Source organism: Anser cygnoides, chromosome 2 (genome assembly GCF_040182565.1).
Source record: "Anser cygnoides isolate HZ-2024a breed goose chromosome 2, Taihu_goose_T2T_genome, whole genome shotgun sequence".
NCBI classification, from domain to species: domain Eukaryota; kingdom Metazoa; phylum Chordata; class Aves; order Anseriformes; family Anatidae; genus Anser; species Anser cygnoides.
In genome coordinates this window covers 8,153,593-8,162,590 of record NC_089874.1, presented here as the reverse complement: position 1 = coordinate 8,162,590, position 8,998 = coordinate 8,153,593, and the positions used below count along the sequence as shown (strand labels likewise).

General features: G+C 40.0%; 1 long non-coding RNA gene across 1 annotated transcript; it reads right to left on the bottom strand.

Annotated features, from left to right (window-relative positions):
- Positions 1 to 2,187: 2,187 nt before the first annotated feature.
- Positions 2,188 to 8,333, bottom strand: LOC106046947 (uncharacterized). The gene is made up of 5 exons (XR_010829049.1): positions 7,032 to 8,333; positions 6,571 to 6,691; positions 6,359 to 6,419; positions 5,167 to 5,301; positions 2,188 to 4,729 (listed from the first exon to the last, which is right to left on the bottom strand). It is a non-coding gene; the product is annotated as an uncharacterized lncRNA (long non-coding RNA).
- Between the last annotated feature and the right edge of the window lie 665 nt (positions 8,334 to 8,998).

Genomic DNA, 8,998 nt, shown 5'->3' with positions numbered 1-8,998 from the left:
TTTGTTGTGCTGGGCACACAGATGTCCCTGAATTATTTGCAGTTGTATGAATGTGCAGAACAGTTTTCAAAAGAAGAGCTGGGCAAGCAGAACTGCCCAAAGAGATGCATGGCAAACCCTTCTGACCACTACATGGAACAGGGGAAAAAAACTGTTCTCCTATGCTGCCTCTCAAGCCAAGTTCCTCAGGGAAAAAAAAAGGAAAAAAAAAAAAAAAGTTCCTGCCTATGCATTCTCTTCCTTACACAACAAACCCTTTGCATCACACAGACTGAACATAGGAGTGTCACCCCATGCTCGTTCAGCACAGGTTTGTCCTGAAGCAAACCAGGATACGAGACACCACTCCACGACCCTTTCCGAGGAGTAACTCCCTCTTCCCTCCACAGCCAGTCCACTAGAGTAGGCAGGGAGCCTATTTTCACCACAGGGCAAAGTTTGTCTTACGCCCTGGCAAGGAAGAGCCAGGGAGTCTCCCCTTTCCACTCCTTCTTCCACTTAATGCCTGCCCAGAGCCCCACCTGCAGGACCCCCCATCCTCCCCTGAAATTGAGAAAAACCTTACAGCATTGGACCTCATTTCTACATGGGAAAGAACAGCTTCTAATTAGGTTAGTGGGGAAAACGCACTCGCTTTCCGAAATATGAGTTAGCTTGTTGATATTTATTAACCCTTGAAAAAAAAAAAAAAGACTACTTAATGAATAGTGGAAGTGCAGCCTTTGAAATTCAGGAGATATCGATTCAATTGCAGACTCTGCCCAAGCCTATATGATCTCAGGGGAAAAATAAAAATAGAATAAAAATAATAAATTAAAAACAAAACAAAAAAAATCTTCTGTCATTAGTGAGATGGGAAGATCTCACCTCTGCCCACCCACTTACAGCTCCCTTAAAGTGGGACATACCCATGCAGTCCTACAGGGTCCAGCATAATTTGTCCCTTGTTTCAGCAAAGGCCCCTAAGTACCGCAGAAAAAGAAATGTGAAATCATTACAGTCTGTTGTTCTTTACACTAAAGTGTCTTATATATCTAGAAAAGAACAGAGAATGCCACAAGCTGCACAAAGTTTTAAAGTGCATATGAGAATTGTAAGTGATTTATAGATTAGTATTCGAAGACAGTTCAGTGAAGTGTGAAGGAACAACAATATACTGTCATATAAGCTACAGCATATAAACATCCCTCGGCATTTTACACTTTGAAAAGGATTATACATAAGCTCAGCTGAGAAGAGTATTAAGAAGGAATCTCAGTCATACTTTTTGGGAACATTTAGTAAGACAGCTAATCTGTCTTTGGAGCTGAGCTAAAGCTATGCAAAATGGATACAGGGAAATTCACACAATCATGACATAAGATTTTTTAAAAAATTAAAGCTAAAACTATATCATAGAATTTTAATAATGTGCTGAGTGTTTTTTTTTTATGAGTTCTTCAAATTTATACTTCACAGACAAACTCTGTAAAACTGAAACAAAATAAAAATAAGAGATTTCCATATTTATTCTGTCTCTACAATTTGAGGCTTTTGGAGAAACATCCAGCATCACAGATCTCAATATTAAATAGCAGGACTGCAAACCATTAAAGTCAACTAGTTTCAAGTTCCAGCTCAGAATTAGATGAAATATGCCCCCATATTTATAAGTTATTTCTGGGAGCCTGTTTTGATCTAAATTTGAGCTGAACGGGGCATAGTATCACTGCTCTATGAACTCCAGGGGCTTCCAAGTTTTTGCAAAAATATGGCAAAGACATAATACTTTCATTTTCCTTTTTTGACATTTACAGTAGAAAGCTGCCCAAGGTAGCCTAAAACTCAATATTTTACCACTCTGCAATTTTTGACGTCACTTGTGATGTAACCAGGAGGGAACATCCATTTTGTACAGGTCAAAAAGCAGAGCACAGAGCCACAGAGAGTCTAATATGAACTTGCACAGAAGTCAAAGCTTTGCAGAAAAGGTGAAGAGTCACCTAGGCAGAGAAACGTGATTAAAAGCATGGTTTAAGGAAAATGCTTAGAAAGATAAGAAGTCAACATGCAGCAAGCTCAGAGAAGTTGAGAGCAGAGGAGACGAGGAGGATGTGAAAATTGAGACCACGGAGTGCTAAAGAACACAACTCTAAAAATCAATGCAATGATGGATCAGGAACGAATGCAAAAAGCACAGCACGGGAAGGCTATAATTAGATGATTTAGTCATAGCCAGAAGCCTGACTGAGCTTTTTGAATCCACTGAAGTGGACACAGTTAATGCAGAGTTTGGCTTGATCATTACAGTTCTCATGACAGCAACACAGGGAGGCTCACAACATCCTTTAGTCTCTGTTAAGGCAATACAGGTTAAAAAAAAAAAAAACACCAGTACATACAGAGTACCCTCACACTACGGAAAAATTCTGCACGCAGACAAGGCTGAGCATCTTCTGCTGCATTGCTGGGATCACTGACATGGAGTCAGCAAAATGCAGGAGAGCAGGAATAACCCCAGCAGCACTTGGACCTGTTCTGTCCACACTGCATTTGGTGGCTCTGCAGTGAAATCACAAACAGCTGCTCTCCACACACACTTCTTACCACTACCAGAAGCGGGGGTTAATTAAAGCTAGCGTAGCGATGAGAAAAATGAACTTTAAGTCTTTCCTGAACAGAACCATCAATGTGGACTTCCAGGCTTTGTGAGCAGGAAGGGAAAGAGGTGACCAAAGTTCCCCAAAAGCTCAAGCATGAGCAGAGACTCAGACTACCAGAGCTTATCCATGCTGACTGTAACTTAGGGTAAACATCAAGCTGATGCTGCCAGTGCAGAGCCCAGCTTGGTCCAGTAATCTTCCCCCTCAAAGCTCAGAGTTCAGAGCTGACACGAGGGCATTTAGAGCTAGCTCACAGCATCTCTGCAGTCCCTTGCAGGCTGCGGTGATGACAGGTTGTAAATCTGTTCCTGAAAGAGGTTGACCCAGTGAGAACCTGAGAAGTGTGTGAGAGCCACACGTTTTTGGTATCATTCTTCTCCTAGCATGCTGAAAACAGCTCGAGTGGACACCAAGCCTGTCCTGTCTCCTCAGTTACATTTTCCAACTCTTATTTTGCCTGGCCTGTTGTTCACCTAAAATAAGCAGGAAAAAGGGAGCTTAAAAAGCAAGCAGAAATTAATACCACAGATGCTGGACCCCTCAACTTGCCCAAATATGATCCCACCTTTCCCTGCCCACTTATCTCAGCCTGCCGTGGTAATTCAGGAGGAAGTAGGAGCTCAAATGCTTGAGCACTATCATGCTATCTAGGATCTGGGCTGCACCAGGGCTGTTAAGGCTTTGGAGCAAGGGCAGCAGTCTAGATTTGATAAGGGACTTCAATGGAACTGAAACAAGTTAGTTAGAAAACAGCCAGTCTCACTTTGGTGTTCTGTACCTCCAACAGGCTCCTAAATTCAGTGGGCACCAGGGATTCCCAGAAATTCCATTCTGCAGCACTCTGCCCATATTCCTTGAAACCAATGAACTTGCCCAGCAAAGAAATCAGGTTTCATAAGGCTAAAGAGCACATGCCCAGGGTGACCCTCATCTACAGAGCACCGTTAAGGGCATTTTCTTGGTATTTCTTCATTTGTGCCTGCTTCTGGAACTGCACTGTATTTTACATTACATAGCTGCTGGGTAAGCAGTCCTTTGGCCTGATAAGTTAACACTCCCAGGTGAATGCCCTAACTATTAGGAATGTTTTAAGCATGGCATTATTAAGTAATAATTTACTCATCTAATTTAGTCTACTAGGTCTCCTTATTGAGGAATGTTATTCACCAGTACCACTCTAGCTCTCATTCTAATTTATTTATACTTAATGGCCTTTCAAAGACATCTCTCCACATTACTTTCAGGCTCAAGAATATATATGGAATATTAAATCATATCATGATATAGGATGTTACAAAAATATTTCATAATTTATACAGATTATAAACATAAGAAAAATCATCCAATGAACCCTGCCATGAAGTGTTCTTGAGGCTAGATTAAGGCTACATGAGGCCTTTTAATTTAATAAATCAATAAGAAAATTTCATTCAAGTTTCACCTTTGCAAAAGAAACAAGCTGTTTAAAGCAGATAAAAGATTAGTATATGTGTATTGAAAATGAATATCTGTATCTAGCTAAAGCTCTGGTACTACCTTCTTCAAATGGGTGAAAGAATTCTGCAACGATGCCATAATCTTGCTGTCCACAAGATGGTGCAACATTTTGGCCATGCATAAATCAGGTGACAAGTTCAAAGAGCATTGCTGACCCTTCACCAATCACCGGTTAGATATTTTGAAACTTCAGGTCACTTTTGACAGCCAATATGTACAAAATCCATTAAAAAATAAAATAATAAAAGCTCTATTTCAAAATTCTTCAGAGAAAGTTTTTCATTAGAGCAAGTCAAACGAATTTTTTCCTCATTAAAAAAAAAAATGAAGATTTTGGGAAGAAAAAAAATAATCCAAGTTTTCAGGGAAATATTTCCAGGGAAATATTTTCATTGAGTACAAGATTCAAACTATGTCATAATAAGTGGGAAAGTGGTTGGAAAGATTTCTTCAGATTTTCATAGGAGCAGTAATTCAAGCCCATTTTGCTGGACTTCTCAGATTCATTTCATCTCTTGTGATGTTTCGCAGTCATCTTTTGGAAATGAAGCAGTCAACCCAGCCAAAGATCTGCAGTCCCTCTGTGAACCCTGAACATCAGAGAAGGATAAAGAGACTTGTATCCATAAAACCAGTTTATATATATTATATATATATATATTTAAGATTTAACAGTTTTTTCAAGTAAGAACATTAAGACTTTCCAGAAAATAATAATAATCATAATAATAAGTCTTGCTCACCCCCCTATAAAAGTGATCTGGAGTGGGAGAAAATCCATTTTGCCCTTATTGAGTTGAAAACACAGTATTTATCACGGGTCAATTTTGATGGAAAATTCTGAAGCAGCCTTAGTTTTCATTTTTGTTCTGTGTGAACTACTTTTTAGCATGAAGGATGTGCAACACGCAGTATCCCCAGGGCAAGTAAAGCATTTACTTAAATGGAAATAGAATACCAAAAAAAATGAGATGTTTTAAGCCAAGATTCTTGAAAACAGATGAGTTACTTTGAATGCTTCAGTTACCTTCCTCATTTTCACAAAGTGCTAGCCATGAGCTTCCACTCCCTAAAATCAGGTGCTTTTAGGACAACTTGCATTAGGCTCCTGTAGAATAGCTGCTTCTGAATTCATTGCATTTTAACTGTTTATTTGGGCAACCTGCAGTGGAAATCAAGGTAGAGGATGAGCAAGATAAAACCTTACAGCATGTACCTCTAGTTTGTGGAGGCCTATACGACAGCCCCCAGCTGACAGCCAGTCCCCACACCTCCACCTGGGCAGGCCCTTCTGGTGAGAAACGACTTTCCTTTCCCCTTATCCTCTTCAATTTGACTTAGAAGAGAAAGCTCAAAAATTAAATGATTCAAAATGATTCAACTCAAAACTCATACAATTTGCTGTAAAATTGCCACGTGAACATTTGTGCATTTGTTAGTCAAATGTGTAAAACTCTGTGTAAAATCTGGCTGGGAACACCTCCTTGTCTTCCAAGGCATGCTGTTAAAAGCTCCAAATCTTACAAGAAGGCAGGGGAGGGAAACAATTAGAAGTTCAAGTATTTTAAACTCTGGTATTTGAAAACCACACTCAGGTGCACAGAAACACAAATAACCTGGTGAAGCTCACATTAGCCAGAGGGATGAAGGATTTACCAGGTCAGTTTGGTACAGCTGTGATTAATGTGGTGAGCCAGAGTGGAATATCCATTGTGCCTCATTTCAATACTGTGAGATAACCCAACTCAGTGGCCTGAGCCTTGGAATAGAGCCCTAGGTTAAGGTCCTGTCCCCACTATGGCTACCACAAACTCTAAAGTCAAAGAGCCTAAAAACATATTTGTAGAGAACACCGTAGGAGGTCCCTGAAACAACATGGAACTGAAATTATCAAACTATCACATAATGTTCGCAGTGATTGCCCGGGAATCCACTCTCTCTTCCATCTACCATTTCTTAAGCATTTTACTTTGCACTTTCAGTATAAATTTAATTGGCTTAGAAATAATTTACCTTACTATTACACAAGATGTTGTTGAAGCCCCCATGCACTTCATCAGTAAGACAGCAGTAAGAGAAAAGTTATTGCTTACCACTTACACTTGAAAAGGAAAAAAGAAAAAAGAAAAAAAAACACAAAGCAAACAAAATAACAGGAAGAACTCAGACACAAGATACATGTTGGCAACCATTACTGAAACACTAAAGGCCTTACTAACACCAATGTTCTGCTTTGCAAAACAAGTCCATCTGCTGAAAAATAGCGATGACTGCTGCAACCTAATGGACAGAAAAATCAGGAGTAAATGAGGTGTATTAATTTTGTACCAAAAGTCAAACCTTAGTCCGGTCTTCCTTCCCCCTTCAGCAACAGTGCACTAGAGGGCAGGATTTGGCCTTGAATACACATCTGGGGGAAAGTTTTGCTTACCTCCCACATTGGATGGATGGCTATGCTGCACAAGAAGATGGATTTGGGGATTCTCCAACACAGATCAGGATGCAGCTTATGCTCTATATTGCAATGCCAAATCTGAGCTTTAAGACAGACCCTGAAAGGTACCTGAAGATAAGCTCAGTTTCACTAGTTAAAATCTTTTTGTTCTATATAGTTCAATATCCCTGTTAGTTCAAAATCCCTGGAGTTTCAGGGATGATCTCACAAGAGTTCAAACACAGCTTATGGTGGCAAGATTTAGCTGTTCATCCACTAAATGTAACACCCTATGTATCTTATGGTCCATACGTTCTTACTGAAGCCTGGCTTTAGCCATGTATTAGTCATATAATGGTTTTGGTTAAAAGGAACCTTGAAGATCTTCAAATCCCAACCCCCCTGCCATGAGCAGGGACACCTCCCACCAGCCCAGGTTGCCCAAAACTCAATCCAACCTGGCCTTGAACATTTCCAGGTATGGGACATCCACAGCTTCTCTGAGAAACCTATGCCAGTGCCTCACCACCTTATAGTGAAGGATTTTTTCCTTATATCTAGTGTAAATCTACCCTCTTTTAGTTTAAAGCCATTACTCCTTGTCCTATCACTGCACTCCCTCATAAGTCACGGACAGAAGATTAATGAAATAGAGCTGTGAGCATATTCTCTTTCTTCTCATCCTGAGCTCCCATCCCTCAGATTAACCTGGCCATTAGTCTGCACCTGGGTCCCTCCCTCCCTCTGCTCTTCAGCTGCAATTACCCCAGTGCTTCTGACCACCTGTGGTCAGAAAGTTGCTATGGAACTTCTAACCCAACCAGTGCCAGGGACAGGTGTGTTGGTTGGGTCAAGCCTATGTCCTTCCAAAAGAATCCTGAGGCTGCAATCAACCCTTGGATTATTTGTCCTTTAGGTCAATTGGAACAGGTTGCCCAGGGAGGTCTTGGAGTCACCATCCCTGGGGATGTTTAAGGAAAGGTTGGACATGGTGCTTAGGGACATGGTTCAATGGGTGACATTGGTGGTAGGGTGATGGTTGGACCAGGTGATCTTGAAGGTCTTTTCCAACCTTAATGATTGTATGATAACTACCGATACAATTAGGTAACATCTTCAGGCACCCCAGTAGCATCTCCGAGTTAATAGTTTCTACATAGTCTGCTGCCAAAGGCTGTCAGACATCAATAAAAGCAGTTATACCCAAAAGTACCCTTACAGGGCAAAAACCAAAAACGCAATTTATAACATACCCTATTTAACAGGGCATTTCAGCCTCTAAGTCTATTGTTGGTCTGGTTTAGTGGCTTTGTGTGTTGTGGATTTGTTTGTGTGTTTTTAAAGCAGGCTATGTTATCTCTGCAGGTATAGTTGTTACCTGTGGTATTGCTGTGTGGGAGCAACCTTCAGTTGCCTGCGAAGATAAGCGAGGTAGCCCACAGCACATACATTCAGGAGAGTTCACAAGGAGTGAGGGAAAACCTTTGAAACAACAGATTTTCCCTGCATCAAGTGCCGCAAATGAAGCAAACATTGCTAAAGCAGTTACCAGAAGAATTAATCGTGTTGCTGTGCAAGTGTTAGCAGCTTTTCTAATTTATTTTTTTCCCTTTCTGGATGCTTTCTGATGTCTTTATCAAAATGTCTACAGAAAAAAAAAAGAAAGTTCCTTTATATGGACTTTTATATAAAAGAGGAGAATGTATAGAAACACAGGGAAAACTTGACAAGAATGCTCTTGTTAACTTAAACAGATCGATACTTAACAGCCAGCTACTTTGAACCATAGACTCTGTCTAGGCTCTCCCCACCTTACTTCCATATAAGAAATCAATGAGAAATAATTTGTACTCTAACACCTTATAGGAACTCAAAAGAATTCATCACAATAAGACGAAAAAGCTTGCAATACAGACAACACCTAATTCTAATTAATATTAAGGGGATGTTGTCTAGTCTTTTAAACCAAAAACTAAGTGCAGTTTGTGTACTTAAAGTTGTAAAACCTCATAAGGAATGTGGTCTCTGTTAATTACAGTCTTCTGGGAAGGGAATGGGGGAAATTAAGTTGATCCTTTTAGTGATGAATTATTCAAAATGAAAAAATAAAAACAATTGACTGCAGCATTAGAGTCAAGCCCTACACATTGGTGGTTCTATAGCAACGCACGCATACTCTTAATTTGACAAATAAATTAAGCCACTGGGGTGTTCTCGCTGACATGTTACATTTAGAATTAATCAGTGCAGGACTGATTGGGAGGTATGTTATTAAGAAAGTTGTTACGAATATAAAACTCTTATTTTCCTCATTAAAAGTTAGGCAGAAACAACACCCAGCATTAGCGATCATTGCAAGTGCACAATTACTTGTAACAGAAGTAGACTCAAGTTGTTGTTTTAAAGTCACCATACCCAGTCTTAC